The 16,832-nt window shown below is 35.0% G+C and overlaps 1 protein-coding gene across 1 annotated transcript in view; it reads right to left on the bottom strand.

Moving 5' to 3' along the window:
* The window catches only part of RIT2 (Ras like without CAAX 2), a 567,177-nt gene that overhangs the window by 308,801 nt on the left and 241,544 nt on the right, over nucleotides 1-16,832 (bottom strand).

The following is a 16,832-nucleotide window of genomic DNA, read 5'->3' as shown; positions in this document are numbered from 1 at the left end:
ATCCCAACCTGGGAGACATAACTGTATCAGTTTTTATGTTGCATCCCACCTAAACTAAATTGCCTGGCAACTGAAAATTCAATATTTGGCTTGACTTGTGATATGAAATACTTATTTTACTCTGAAATATCTGTTTTCATTCACTATTATTCTGAACCTCGTGTTAAAAACACAAAGGTTAATTAGACACTTGCAATGGGAAATATAAAACTTAGACTCTAGCTGTGGAACAAGCCATGCTAAACAATAAAAGAACAACATGAGACCATATTGTGAAACAAACAAACAAACAAAAAACAAAACCTGATCAGAGTAAATGTCAAAATAAATGTCAATTTGATTTAACATGGCTTGACTTTTAAAGGATGGCAGCATTTACATAGATCGAGAAATTCTGGAAAACTGAGACGCATACAAGTCCAGAGAAAGTAATAAAGTTAATAAGGTCCTGAGTTGGTGAATCTCTTAAAGTGTTTTCCGTCAGTATGGAACAAATGCAAACAGTATCACTGAATTCAGCCAATCATTTCAAAGCTGTAAGAATGAGCCCAGAGAGAAAAGGAAACTTATCCAATGGTAGATAGCCAGCTAATGTAGAGCTGGTTTGAATAATTCATATTCTTTGACCCTCACTATTTCAATTTATTAAATACTAAATTTTACTTTAACTCAATCCTAAATTTTACCATGTGAGTGAAACAAACTAACATGGGGGAAAAAAATCCTACTGGACCCAGTTTCTTCATCTCCAAAACAAGGTTAGATTATAAAATGTCTGAGGTCCCTCATACTTCTGACATTCTTTTATTTTGAAAACCCTATGCCTCAATCAGAATCCCACAGTTGATATGGATCGACTAGAGAAGCATGGATTGAAATAGCTAACTGATATTTCCCCAACTTTTAATTACATTTTTCATATAGAAATGATAGAATCATCATAGAAATATATGGAATCTTTCAGAAAATATAAATAGATTTGTTGCATCAGTTGTATATGGTTTAAGTCATAATAAAAGTGCAAACTAAACTGGAAAAGACCTATTTTACAATTTACTGTTCAGTCTAATTGTCAATTATTATTTTAAGCATTAAACTTATTTTTAATTGTCTAGTGCTTATTGAAGAATAATAAATGTACATTGCAAAATGTTTAAATGGTATAAGTATATAAAATTAATTTAGTTTTCTTTCCACCTCAAACTCCTAGTTTTTTTCCCAAATGCATGAGTTAATATTTTCTTTATCCTTACAGAAACAGTCTACGTATACACAGCCAGAGACATACATTTCACCTTTATACACCTCTTTATACTAAAATAGGAACATAATATACCTATTTTTACTTTAATCTTAATTAAGCCTTAAGAACCTTAATATACCTTGAATATAATATATTCAATATAACTTGGAATTGTTCCATTTAAGCATACACAAGTATTGATTATTATTTTCCCTGGTTGCATCATAATTCCTTTTATGCATATAGTATATTTTATTTAAATAGTTGTCGATGAACAGGCATCTAGATATCCTCCTTTTATTCCTATTACAAACAATGCAACAATGTATATTTTTAGACATCCATGTTTCACAAATTTATGTATACCTGGGAAGTAGTACTGCTAGATCAAAGAGAACATACATTTTTACTTTTGAGAAATAGTGCCAATTTCACCACGAAAGACATTGTACCAATAACACCAACATTATACAAAAGTGCCTATTTCCCCTCATTCTTACCAATGCCACTTACCATCAAAGTTTTCTATCTTTTATAGATTTTAGGGTAAAAACAGTATCTTGTTTCTTTAATCTGTATTTATTTATGAGCTATATTGAATATCATTTATGTTTATTGTCCATTTATAAATTCTCTTCTAGATATGGATTCAATTTTGTTGTAAGAAACAAAATATTTTTTGATTTTGAATTAAGATTTTTTTTAAAATTTGGACTGGAGAAGTTTCTTTATATGTGAAACAAAAGAAAAGAACAGTAAATTTGATTATTTCAACAATACCTACACCATAGACATAAGACTAAAAAATTTTAAAGAGCCCAACATCCTGTTAGGAAGACAGGCAAAGTACATAAAGGTGAAATTCACAAAGAATAACACTGGATAAATGGATGAGTGAATATTCAATAGTACTGGTTAACCAAACTCAAAGTCACATATATGTCATTTTAAAAATAGATACAGTAGGCCTCACATCTGACCTGAATTGTAGTCTCCAGGTATGAGGTTCTAGCATCATAGAGTTTTACCAAGCTCCTTGGTTGATTTTGTTTTGTACTTTTATGTAAGGGTACAAAACTTTGCATTTATGTTCAAAAGTCATCTATATAATCTGAAAGCACAGAATCTGGAAGACATAGTACACAGCTTCTAGGTCTGTTACTCACTTAGAGTGTGTCTTCTAACAAATTATCTAACCCCTCAGCACCTCGATTTCCTCTTTGTCAAAGAGAGATTAGGACACACACTTAACCTGTCTTACAAAGCTGTAGAAAGGATCAAATGAGCAAAGAGCAGTGAAAATGTTTTGATAAATTTTAAAAATGCAAATTAAGCCTATTATCTCTGGTACAAATCCTGAAGAACGTAACATTTTCCTGAGGGCACAGGCATGAAATCCTCTTTGAGCTGCAGTAAATATGTGTGAGAGCATTTCTTAAATAAGCTCAATCAGAAAATTATTAAGCTTTTTTTCTCCAAATAGGAGAATCTTGCCACCAATAAAACAGGTATAATTAAGTTATCCCAATGAATGCAGAGAATACTTCCTCTTAGATGACCTTATCCATACCAATTCTTTCATAGCATATATATGTGTGTTTTACTGAAAGATGCACTGGAGGTTGATGGAGCCCAGAGAATTGAGCAGATCTGCAGCTATGTATCAACTTAATAACATAAAATACGGAAATCACTTTTCAAGGAAAAATGCTATGTTCAACATGCTGCTTTCATCTTCATTCATCCATGAATTCAAGATCCCTGTGCTTTGTGCTCTGTGTATCTTGAATATGAACATCTTCATTTGCATCCTGCTATAAATAAAAGTTGTTGGTTAATTATTCAGGAACATTAAGAGATTCTATTTGTTATCTGTAAATAACAAAATATATATGAAATGGACTAACTGTAAAATGCTGTAAACATAAACGTTTCCAATATCTTCCAAGCTATTCTGAGTACAATGCTGCAGCTTGATCAGTTCCCTTTGATATGCTTTCTTATAATGAAATTTATAATGAAATAGTGTAAAAATTCTCTTAATACTGAAAATAAAGAAGTTTTGATTAGTCTCCTATCCCAGTTGCTTGATTATCAGAGTAAGAATTTTGAGCAGATATTTGGAAACTTAGGGACAGAACCAGCTCTCCACTGCATTCAACTAGTGGTATTACATTGTATGAATGGGCTAGCACTATAATCAGACCAGCCTTTCAACTGCTTCCCGGTACAACACACATAACATTGTCTATACTGGTTACTATACCCACTACAACCACATCTCTGCACCAAATTTATCTTCTTAGTATGAAAGAAGTAAATCAACACATAAATAGTAGCCAGGAGCACATATTAGGGGAACTCAAAAGAGAGTGTATCTGAGCAGGTTTCCCAGGGGAAGAGAGAGTGACAATTCTGTTCAAATAGTAAGTCATTACTGAAGTTTCCTGAGCCCTGTGGGGGACACAAGACTGGACAGTGGTTGGATGTGCAAGGTGGCGTGAAGTGTGGGGTTAGAGAGGAAGTGCAGGACATGTGATGTGAGACTGTGATATATACTTAAGTTGGGAAATGATGTTACAGAAAGACACATGAGTATAGCTCATGTAAAGGGGTGGCATGTTCCTGTTGTTGAGTGATGTCAGGTTATTGACCCATGACTACAAGATTTTGGACTTGATGTGACAGTAAACCAAGAACTCAAGAGAAAGGAGGAAAGCAACATGCAGCCCAGTTCATTTCCAGGATTGGTCTGGCAATAGTAGGAGTAATGGAGAGAAGAGAGGTTGAAGGCAGGGGGAAATTCTTGAAGGATTTTGCAGTAACCCTGATTTTTCCATAGGATTAGAAATAGAAGGTGAAATACTTAAATGAAAGGTAAAGATACAAAGAATTGGGGAGAAGAGAAATATGAAGAAAAACTTGATGCTCACTAGTTTGAGTGTAAGAGAGACAGGAAGTGGGAAAACGCTATTGATGGTTCAATCAATACTAGGAAATAGGTTGGGCTTTTGCACATGCCCTACCTCTGTGGTCTATGTTATCAACTCCCACTTTGAATATTTAAAAAATCAAAATAAAGAGATACTAAATAGTATGGTCAAATTCCTAGAATTGCCTTATTTCAAGGTGCATTCCTGTAGCTTTTATCAATTAGATAAAAGCTACAGGAATTGGTAGATAATTTATCAATTACCCAGCAATTAGAAAATCAGAGACACATCATGCCACACTGCCTAGCCAAGAAAGGAAAAATTAAACAAAATATGGCTCCAGATTTTGTAGCTCTGGAGCCTGGAAAACAACAACAGAAGTAATAACAGAAAGAAGTTAATTAAGAAAGTAAGTAACTTAAGGGCCATTTTGTCTCATATAGGTTTGCACTAAAAGGAACTATCCATAGGTAACTGGAAATATGGTATATATGAAACAACAAATCTAAAAGGGGTAGGTATGAAAGCCACAATCAGAGGTGGGGCAAGTATTTTGGACTGACCAATAGGGACAGGAATTATGGTGTAAAGTTGACTAGTCTGGATCAGTTTTGGGAAAGAGTATTGTTTTGCCACTTTTTTTTTTTTTTCTTGAGATGTGGAGCTTTGTACCACTGCAAGTATATTTATCTATTTCAAAGATTTTATGAAAATGGTTTTTAACAGCTCTCTTCTAGTTGTGTTCCCTCTTGCCAAACATGCTCAGTACTTAACAGCTCCCAGATTTTGGCACTTATAATTCTTTCTTTCTATTGTAATTCATGTGCTTTGCTCTCATTCCTATCAGTAGGCTCTAAACTACCTGAGATAAGGACTGTTCAGCCTTGTATACTTTAAAGCACTAGGGATGGTGCCTGGATCAGAGCCCAGTAGATAATTATATTATCATTTGGTTAATTACTTAGTTTAAGCTAAATGTTTTTAAAGTAATGTTACCATTTCCTTGATGATATACACTTTATGGAGAGTGAAGTTTGAAGGATGGAGGATTGAAACAAAAGGAAAAGGAGATCAAATCTCTAAACTAAATGGATAAAGCTTTTATATTGTTATCTACTCATTCCTGCACATGTAAGGCCAGGCCTAGTTTAACTTTTATGTAGCCATATATATCACTAAAATTTGCATCAATTAGAGAGCAATCTAATGTTCTCTACCTTCAATTATTTGCCTTTTTCTAAGAAGAAATGAAGGCTGAATCTTATTGTCTTTGGATGAATCAAATTTCTTTCCCAGAGAAGTCTGTTTGCCTTTTTCCCCATCTGCTTGACATGTACTTCCTCAAAGCCTTAAAGTTTCATGACTGTCTCTGGTAATAGAAATCCACTAAAAGATATTATTATCACAGCTGGCTTCCTGTTTATCCTGGAGGTCACTCATATTGGGAGCTACTTTCCTTCTGATAAAACCTACAAGAATGCATCGTGAAAGAAGGCAACTTAACTGTGTAGTTTAAAAACTTTTAACAAGGTTGATACAGAGGGAACATGCCTCAACATAATGTGTCATATATGATAAGCCCACAGCTAACATTGTACTCAATGGTGTAAAGCTGAAAACATTTCCTCTAAATTCAGGAACAACACAAGGATACTGTCCCACCAGTTTTTGTAAACATAGTATTGGTTCTCCTAACTACAGGATTTAGACAAGAAAAAGAAAGAAAAGCAATGTAAATTGGAATGGAACAAGTATAACTGTCACTGTTTGGAGATGGCATGATACTCTACATAGAAAATCCTATAGATGCCACTAAAAATCTACTAGAACTCATCAATGAATTTAGGAAAATTGTAGAATACAAAATTAATATACAGAAATCTGTTGTGTTTCTGTACACTAACAACAAACTATAAAAAATAGAAATTAAGAAATCAATCCCATTTACAACTGCATCAAAAAGAATAAAATACCTAGGAATAAATCTAACTAAGGAGGTGAAAAACCTGTACTTGCAAAGCTCTTAGACACTGATGAAAGAAATTGAAGATGGTACAAACAGATGGAAAGATATACTATGTTCATGGATTGGAAAAATTAATATTGTTAAAATGACCATACTACCTAAGGCAATCAACAGATTCAATGCAATCGCTATCAAAAATACCAAATGCATTTTTTACAGAACTAGAACAAAGAATTCTAAAATTCGTGTGGAGAAACAAAAGATAGCCAAAGCAAACTTGAGAAAGAAGAACAAAACTGGAGGTATTATGCTCCCTGATTTCAAAACATACTACAGAACTACAGTAATCAAAACAGTATAGTACTGTCACGAAAACAGACACATAGATCAATGGAACAGAATAGAGAGCACAGAATTGAACCCACACTTGTGTGAGCAATTAATCTATGACAAAGGAGGCAATAATATATAATGGGGAAAATATAGCCTCTTCAGTAAATGATCTTGGGGAAACTGGACAGCTACATGTAGAAGAATCAAACTGGACTATTCTTTCACACTATGCACAAAAATAAAATCAACTTAGATTAAATACTTAAATAAAACGTATAGAAGGGAACATAGGGAGTGTGCTCTCTGACATCAGTCTCAGCAATATTTTTTGTGGATATGTCTCCTTGAGAAAGAGAAAAAAAGAGCAAAAGCAAACAAATGGGACTACATCAAACTAAAAAGCTTTTGCACAGTGAAGGAAACTATTAACAAACAAAAAGGCCTCCCAAAGAGTGAAAGAAGAAATTTGCAAACAACAAATCCAATAATGGTTAAAATACAAAATACACAAAGAATTCATACAACTCAACAGCAACAACAACAAACCAATTAAAAACTGGGCAGAAGATCTGAAAGGGCATTTTTCCAAAGAAGACTTACAAATGGCTAACAGGTACATGAAAAGTTGCTTAACAACACTAATAAACAGGAAAATGCAAATCAAAACCACAATGAGATATCACTTCACACCTTCAGAATCCCTATTATGAAAAAGACAACAAACAACAAATGTTGGCACAGATGTGGACAAAAAGGAATCCTCATGCCCTGTTGGTGGGAATGTAAACTGGTGAAGCTACTATAGAGAACATTATTGGAGGTTCCTTTAAAAATTAAAAATAAATCCACCATGTGACTCAGCAATTCCACTTCTTGATATTTACTCAGAGAAAACAAAGACACTAATTTGAAAATATATATTCATGCCTATGTTCATTACAGCACTATTTACAATAACTAAAATATGGAGGGAACCTAAGTACCCATTGTTAGATGAATGGATAAAGAAAATGTGAGATATATATAGATATATAGATATAAAACAATATTACTCAGCCATAAAAAATAATTGAAATCTTTCCATTTGCCACAATATGGATGGACTTAGAGGGTATTATGTTAAGTAAAATAAATCAGACAGAGAAAGGCATATACTGTATTATTTTACTATATGTGGAATCTAAAAGACAAAACAAATGAATAAACATAATTAAACAGAAACAGAGTTACAGATACAGAGAACAGACAAGTGGTTGCCAGAAGGGAGGAGGTGGAGGCTGGAAACAAAGAGGTGAGGTAGAGTAAGAGGTACAAACTTCCAGTCGCAAAATAGGTGAGTCGGGGGTATGAAATATACAGTGTGGATAATATTGTCAATAACTATGTAATATCTTTGTATGGTGACATATCTTAACTAGACTTATCATGGTGATCCTTTTGAAATGTATGGAAATGTTGAATCATTATTTTGTGTAACATGAAATAACATAGTATCATAGGTCAATTATATCTCAAAACAAACAAATAAACTCATAGAAGAAGAGATCAGATTTGTGTTTACCGGAAGTGAGGATTGGAGGAGAGGAAATTAAATGAGGGCAGTCAAAAGGTACAAACTTCCAGTTATAAGATAAATAAGTACTAGGAATGTAACATACAACATGATAAATATAATTCACACTGTTGTATGTTGTATTTGAAAGTTGTTAAGTGAGTAAATTCTAAGAGTTCTCATTACAAGAAAGTTTTTTTCTATTTCTTAATTTTGTATCTATATGAGATGAAGGATATTTACTAAACTTGTGGTAACCATTTCATGATGTATGTATGTCAAATCATTATGCTGTACATCTTAAACTTATACAGTACTGTATATCAATTATATCTCAGTAAAACTAGAAGAAAAATTAAAAGAAAAATGGCACTGACTCTGAAGAGCATGTGTAATTCAGGTCACTAAAGGAGAAGGGCAGCTTCCCACACAATGTAAAAGAGATTGGAAGACTGAATTTTCTGACCTGGCTGTGTTTCAATTCCTTATGAGAAAATGATGTCTTCACAATTTTTCTGGGACCTGATTTTCTTATCTGCAGAGTAAAAAGGTCACAGCTGATAATCACTAAATTCTCTACTACGTTGAAAAATTTCAAGTGTGGGGCACAGTGGTGAGAGGAGACAATTTATATGATCAAGCCATAAGACATGTGACCCCATTAGAATATAGAGTGAATATTCAGTATTCATTGGAGATAAATTGGGATATGTAGCATAGTATCAGACTGCATAGGGTGTTAAAATCAGACAGATGAGTATAGATTTGATGTGAAAGCAAGTGGGTAACCATTGGACCTTGGAGGCCAAAGAGAAACATAAGGAATATAATGCTTAAAAAAGCTTAGTTAGGTAAATAAATGAATGATGGATATATTGGAAAAGAGGCAACCTGGGATTAGGGTAACCACTGGAGCATAATATATACCAGTAGTTTATAAGTCAGGAACACTCTAATTTCTGTCTGGTTGTTGGTAAAGAAAAAACAGAATTGGATAATAAAGTGATAAAAACAGATTTTATTAAGGATTGTTGTAACAGGGGAGAAAGGATCTCAGTATAGAACCAGGCTCAATTTCAAATATAGCATGGACAACTGGGAATTTATAGCCAATGTGCAGGGTGGGGATTGGTGGCTGGAAAATAACAAGAGTAAGGGGGGATTCTGGCTAAACCTACCTAGAAGCATTCTTACTGAAGGCAGACCAGGGTGATCAGACATCACCTGGGGGTAGTGGAGGTTGAGGAACCTGATTAGATATTAAGGGTGATGAGGTAGGAAGGTGGGGAATTCAAGCTAAACCAATGTAGCAGGATTCTTGATAAAACTGGACAGTGAAAAGACAGAAACAAAAGTCAGAAAGTTGAGAAGTATTTGAAAGGTTCAGGGAACCTGGATAGAATTTAATGAAGGAAAGAACATTTGTCACCATAATTCTGAAATTATGGAGGATGAACCATTATCTTCTATGGGCATCAGTTATTTGTGTGGGTGAGGGAGTGCTGGCTGCTCAATACAACTCAAAAAATTTTGGATTTTCTGGAGACAAATTATTCTAAGTATTACAAAGCAAGATGATTTGGTTTTTCCTTGGGGAGGGAACCAAATAGTAATTTATTTTTTTCCATTCAGCCAATAGAAATATGAATTACTCTGTGTGATAATGTGTTTTTTTTAGTGTATTTCATATATAACATATATCATTTTTCTTTATTTATAGTAGTATCCTATCATGTGCTCTAAATAAATTAGCAAATACAATTTTCACTTATGTCAAAAGCTGTTTTTGCCTCTATTGAGATGATCATATTACAGTAAGTCCCCTACATATGAACCTACAAGTTGTGAACTTTCAAAGATGTGAACGTGAGTTCCATCAACATCAGGCGTGAGTGAAATTGCAGCTTGCCCTCCGTCTCCTATTGCTGATGATCCTTCAGTTCTACTATCTCCCACCTCTTCTCCTTCCTCCAGTCAATAACTCTCTTGCCTGTTCACCCAATGCCAGCTCCTGTATGCCAGCTATTGTGCTGTACTACTGTACTTTTCAAGGTACTGTACTATAAGATTAAAAATGTTTTCTTTATTTTTTGTTTGTATTTTATGTATTATTTGTGTGAAAATATTATAAAACTATTACAGTACAGTACTATATAGCCAATTGTTTTAGGTAAGTATCTAGGCTAACTTTGTTGGACTTACAAACAAACTGGACTTATGAATGTACTCTCAGAATGGAACTCATTCATATATAAGGCCCTTACTGTATACCTATTCTTAATGAAACACCCTTGCATCCCTGGGATAAATCCCACTTGATCATGATGCATGCTATTTTTAAAGTATTGTTAAATTCATTTGCTAACATTTTGTTAAGGATTTTCGCATCTATGTTCATCAGGGATACTTGCCTATAAATTTTTGTGTGTGATGTTTGGTTTTGGCCTCAGGGAAACTCTGGCCTTGTAGAATGAGTTCAAAGGCATTCCTTCCTCTGTAATTTTTTTTTTTTTTTTTTTTTTTTTTTTTGGTAATAGTGTAAGAAGGATAGGTGTTAACTCTTCTCTAAATATTTGGTAGAATTCACCTGTGAAGCCATCTGCTCCTGGGCTTTTGTTTTTGTTGGGGGGGGGGGGGAGTTGACTTATTACTGATTCAATTTCATTATTGGTAATTGGTCTGTTCATATTTTTAAATCCTCCTTGGTTCAGTCTGAAGAGATTTTACATTTCTAGAAATGTATTCATTTCTTCTAGGTTGTTATATTTTATTGGCCTATAATGATTCCTAGTAATATCTTATGTTCCTTTTCATTTCTATGGTTCCTGTTGTCACTTCTTTTTCATCTCTCTTTTTATTGATTTGGGCTCTCCTCCCTTTTTTTCTTGGTGAACCTGGTTAAAGATTTATCTTTTTTATATGTTTTCAAAAACCAATATCTGAGTTTCACTAATCTTTTGTACTGTTGTTTGAAACTCTATTTCATTTATTTCTGCTCTGATATTTCTGATTTCTCTTATTCTACTAACTTTTGGTTTTGTTGTTCTTCTTATTCTAGTTCTTGTTGGTATAAACTTAGGTTGCTAATTTGAGATTTTTCTTGTTCCCTGAGGTAGAACTCTATCACTATAAACTTCCCTCTTAGTACAGTTTTGCTGCATCTCATAGATTTTATATAACTATGTTTTCATTTTCATTTGTCTCCAGGTGCTTTTTATTATTTTTATTTCTTCAGTGACCCATTGGTTGTTTAATAGTGTTTAGTTTAGCCTCCACAAATTTGTGTATTTTTGCAGTTTGTTTCTTGTAGCTGGTTTCTAGTCTCATAATATTGTGTCTGGAAAAGATTCTTGATATGATTTCAATTTTCTTAAATTTGCTGAGGCTTGTTTTGTGGCCTAGAGTGTGATCTATCCTGGAGAATGTTCCATGTGCACTGGAAAAGAATGTGTATTCTATTGCTTTTGGTCAGAATGTTATATATATATATTTATAAAGTTCTTTGGACAATGTGTTGTTTAAGGCCAGTGTTTCTTATTGATTTTTTGTTTGGATGATATGTCCACTTAGTAAGTGGGGTGTTAAAGTCCCCTAATGTTATTGTGTTACTGTCAATTTCTCCCTTTATGTCTGTAATATTTGTTTTGTGTATTTCGGTGTGCCTGTGTTGGTTGCATATATATTTAAAACTGTTATCTCTTCTTGATAGATTGACCCCTTAATCATTATGTAATGTTCTTCTTTGTCTCCTGTTAGAGACTTTGTTTTTAAGTCTATTTTGTCTGTTTTAAGTATTGCTAACCCAACTTTTTTTTTCATTTCCATTTGCATGGAATACATTTTTCCATCCTCTCATTTTAAGTCTACATGTTTGTTTAGATCTGAAGTGAGTCTTTTGTAAGTAGCATATATTTTGGTTTTGTTTTTGTGCTCATTCAACCACTCTATGTCTTTTGATTGGAGCATTTAGTCCATTTACATTTAAAGTAACTATTAATAAGTATACACATGCCATTTTGTTAATTGTTTTGGATTTTTTTGTAGGGTTTTTTGTTGTTGTTTTTGTTGTTCCTTTCTTTTTTGCTGTCTTCCCTTGTGATTTGATGACTGTCTTTAGTGTTATGTTTGAATTCCTTTCTCTTGTTTGTTGGTGTATCTATTATTGATTATAGTTTCTGGTTACTATTATGCTTATATATAGCAATCTTTCTCTCTATATATATATATATGATTATTTTAAATTGCTGATCTCTTAAGTTCAAATTAATTTTAACAACCCTCCCTTTATTTTTACTTCCCCCTCACCCACACTTCCTGGTCCTGGTTTTGACATCATATTTTACATCTTTTTTGTTTTGTGTATCCCTTAACTACTTATTACAGAAACAGATAATTATACTACTTTTGACTTAACCTTTCTATTAGCTTTATACATTGTTGATTTATTATCTTTACTGCATATTTGCCTTTACCCATCAGCATTTTTTTCTGTAATTTTTTTTTTTTTGCTTAAAGAAGTCCTTTTAGCATTTTTTTATAAATATGGTTCTGTGATGCTGAACTCTTTTAGCTTTTTCTTGTCTATAAAAATTTGATCTCTTTATCAAGTCTGAATGAAAACCTTGCCAGGGAGAGATTATTGGTTGTAGGTTTTTTCCTTTCATCACTTTATGTACATTGTGCCACTCTCTTCTGGCCTGCAGAGTTTCTGCTCAAAAGCCAGCTGATAGCTTATTGGAGTTCCCTTGCAGGAAATTTGTAGCTTTTCCCTTGTAGCTTTTAATATTCTCTCTTTAATTTTAGTTTTTGCTGTTTTACTTTCAGTGTATCTTAGTGTGGTCCTCTTTGAGTTGATTCTTTTGGAGAATCTCTGTACTTGCTGGAATTGGATGTCTGTTTCCTATCCCATGTTAGGGAAATTTTCAGATGTTATGTCTTCAAATATGTTCTTTGCCCCTTTCTCTCTCTTCTCCTACTGGGACCTCTATAATATGAATGTTAGTGCCACTGATGTTGTCCCTAAATTTCTTAAGCTTTTCTTTTTATTTTTCTTTTCATTCTTTTTTTTTTAATGCTTTTTTTCCTTTTCTGTTCTGCTTCAGTGATTTACACTACTCTGTCTTCCAGCTCTCTCATCCATTCCTCTGTATCAACTAATCTATTGTAAATTCCTTCGTGTGTATTTTGTATTTCAGTTATTGTAATTTTCATCTCTGGTTTTTCTTTATACTTTCTAACCCTTTGTTAAAAATGTCTAACTTCTCACTCTGTTCATTTATTCTTGTCCTGAGATCTTTGAACAATTTTACATTCATTACATTGAAATCTTTATTGAGTTGATTGCCTATACCTATTTCACTTAGTTCTTCTTGGGTTTTATCTTGTTCCTTTATTTTTAATACATTTCTCTGTCACCTAATTTTATTGAATTTGCTGTTTTTATTGCAATGTATTTGGTAGGTTGGTTACATTACCCAACCTTTGAGAATTGGCCTTTTATAGAAGACATCCTATGCATCTCAGCTGTGTATTCTCTTCTGGTCATCAGAGCTATATTCTCTAGTGGTACACCTGTGTTGGTTGTGTGAGCCTTTGCTTTGTGGTGGGCTCACTACTCTGGATGATCTGGTAGGTGTTGTTGGCCTCCAGTCATTGGTTGCCAGACCTAGCCTTATGTGGAGACTGCTGGCTGTTAGTGGGTGGACCCTGGGATGTCCCAGGGCTAGTCCTGACCCACTTCTGGGTATAGCTATGTTCAGAGTTGGGTGGTTGCAGGTCTTGGGTGTCCTGGATCTAACATTGGCCTGCTAGCAGGCAGGGATGGTTCCTGACACAGCTGGCTGTGTGGTCCAGAGTGGCCCAAACCTGGTATTTGCCCAGCGGTGAGTAGGGCTGGATCCTAGGGCAGCTGTCTGAGGGGTCCAAAGTGTCTTACTACTGGTGTCAGACTGCAGCTGTGTGGGGCTGCAGCCCTTGGGGTCCTGGGACTAGTGCCTGCCTGCTGGTATGCGGGCTGCATCCTGACATAGCAAGCTACAGGGTTACAGTGATCCTGGGGCTGGTGTCTACCACTGGTGGGTGAGGCCATGTCCTGAGCCTAGTGCTGGCCTATTGGTAGGCAAAGCCATGTCCTCGGATCTTTAGCTGAAGGGCTCGGGGGTCCTGGAGTTGATGTTGGCCCTCTAATGAACAGAGCCAAGGCCCAGTGGTTCCTGGGGCTAGAGTCCACTCATTGGTGGGTGGTCCTGGTCCCTGGGGGTCTCTGGCTGCAGGTCCCTGAGGGTTCTGCAGTTGGTGTGTTGGCTCAGTGGTGGACAGGACTGGGGCCCTGCCATTCCTGGAGCTGATGCTTCTCCACTTGTAGGTGAGGCTGGTCTAGGGGCTAGTGCTTGCCCACTTGTGGGCCAAGCCATGTCCTGAGGTCTCTGACTTCTGGGCTCTGGGTACCTCAGTGCTAGAGCTGGCACACTGGTGTGGGGGGTTGGGTCATTGACCCTCTGGTGGAAAAGGTCAGGTTCCAAGGCAGCTGCTGGCTGAGGAGGTCTTAAGGTAGCCAGCCTGTTGTTGGTGGGGCTGTGTCTCCACTTGGCTAGCTTCTTGGCCCAATGTGTCCCAGTACTTGTGCCAACAGGCCTGCCCACATCATGGTGCTAACAAGCTAGAGAGAAGATTCCAAAATGGTGCTTGCCAGGACCAGTGTCTTCATGGTAGAAGGAGCTCCCCAAAACTGTTGTCTCCAGTGTCTGTGTCCCAATGGTGAGGTTCATTTGCCTTCTTCCTCTCTGGGAGGCTCTCCAAGATCAGCAGGTGAGGATGACCCAGGCTTCTCTCAAAATACTGCTTCTGCCTTGGGTCCCAGATGATGTGAGATTTTGTATGTCCCCTGTAAGGGTAGATTCTCTATTTCCCACAACCCTCTGGCTCTTCTAAAACTAAGCCCCACTGGCCTTCAAAGGCAAACATTCAGGGGGCTTGTCTTCTTGGTGCAGGACCTCTGGGCTTGGGAGCTCTGTGGGGCTTGGACAACTTGTTGCTAGGGAAAACCTTTGCACTTGAAATAATCCTGTTTGGGGATCACCCATCTGGTATGGGTCTTGACTGTAGTACATCTCCTCTACTACTACTCATCTTATCATGGTTCCTTATTTATATGTTTAGTTGTAGAGGATCTTTTCTGCAGTCTTCCAGTCTTTCTTGTCAATAGTTTCCCTGTAAATAGTTGTAATTTTGGTGTGCTTATAGGAGGAGGTGAGCTCAGGGTCTTCCTACTCTGCCATCTTGGCCTCACCCCCATTCTTTCTTCTCTTATGCATTTATGCCTAATGGGCCCAGCCCTTATTAATAATTGTTCTGTTTTATATATTTTCATCACTTATGAGTCTCAAAAATTAGCAGTTACATCTTTATCATGTTGTTATTATTTAAGTGAGTTAGATTTGAGTTATCAAGTAGATTTTAAACATTTATGAGAGTCAACATCAAGTCTTAAACTGTGCTTAATGTTTATATTGTTTAGTAGATTTTGGATAGATGGAAATTTCAATTAAATTGTTGCTGTTTGAATGGATAAATGTCATTCCAAGTAAATACATTTTTATACTTGGTCCTCAGAGAATGTCCGTGTTCTGGAACAGTGATAATAAAGAAACTTCTAACACTACAGGATTTCTGAAGACATATAAGAATACATTTTACTTGATCAATTTTTAATAAAATTTGTAGGAAAAAATTTTGAAAATTTAAACTTTTAGAGAACATGTCTACATAAGTAAAATCAGTAAAATGTTTGTCCTCAAATCAGCCAATCTCTCTCTCTTTTAAAAAATAATTTTGTAACCTTGTATACCAATATATTAATTTTTTGAATACATAACAGTTATTGTTTGCCCCAAATTATTTCAACTTTCTGCAGTAACTGCTTTACTAAATAATTTGGTTATACAAATGTAATTGTGCTTCATTCCACTTTTAGACTCAGTTAGTTCCTCAATAACATAAAAGTTTTAAAATACTAATTTGGTGATTTTAGAATAATTTTCATCTAGGTATTTAAAATGTAATAATTTAAAAATTACATATTCAACTGTAAATATTCCAAAAAACAGGTTAATAGCATGAGGTTAAAAAGCCAGTAAAAATATGAAGATAATGGGAAAAGGTAAGATAATGAGGAAAACTGAGTTTTAAAACTATCAACGTTGGCTACTGTAATAGTGTTGTTTGTGAGATGCCTGAAAATGGATTCAATGGGGAAGATAATATTTCATATGAATCATAAGTTTCAGCAGTTAATAAAAAAGCATAGATACTAATATATTTCTCATCTAACATATCGGCTTTATTATTTTAAAAGTGCACTTTGGTGCCCAGTATATTTAGAAATTTGAAGCAATCCTTTTCTAAAACCATCTCTATTGAAGCAATATTTTAAAACTGAAAATTTGCTCTTTATGATGGTAGACAATTTCCCCATTCTTCCCCCCACCTCAAAATACAATTGTAATCCCCGATTTTTTTCTTAAATATATAAATACCATTAGGAAACAAAATAACGAAAACAGTACCTTAAATTTTCTAGGAGATTAAAGGTGAAACAAAACAAAACAAAAACAGATTATTGGAAGGCTTCCTAGTGTAGTCTTAGTAGTTTTTAAACACCAAGTCACTAGCATATAGAAAAACAGTGGGCCAGGGGGTGTTTATCAGAATAATTAAATAAAGGAATATCTGGGACAAGTGGCACTCCTTTCCTCCACCTTAGCTCAAAGCTCTGCTGATCCTTTTAAGGAAGGTGAAAAGTCTAGA

Source organism: Eubalaena glacialis, chromosome 15 (genome assembly GCF_028564815.1).
Source record: "Eubalaena glacialis isolate mEubGla1 chromosome 15, mEubGla1.1.hap2.+ XY, whole genome shotgun sequence".
NCBI classification, from domain to species: Eukaryota; Metazoa; Chordata; class Mammalia; order Artiodactyla; family Balaenidae; genus Eubalaena; species Eubalaena glacialis.
This window is presented reverse-complemented; position numbering and strand designations above follow the sequence as displayed.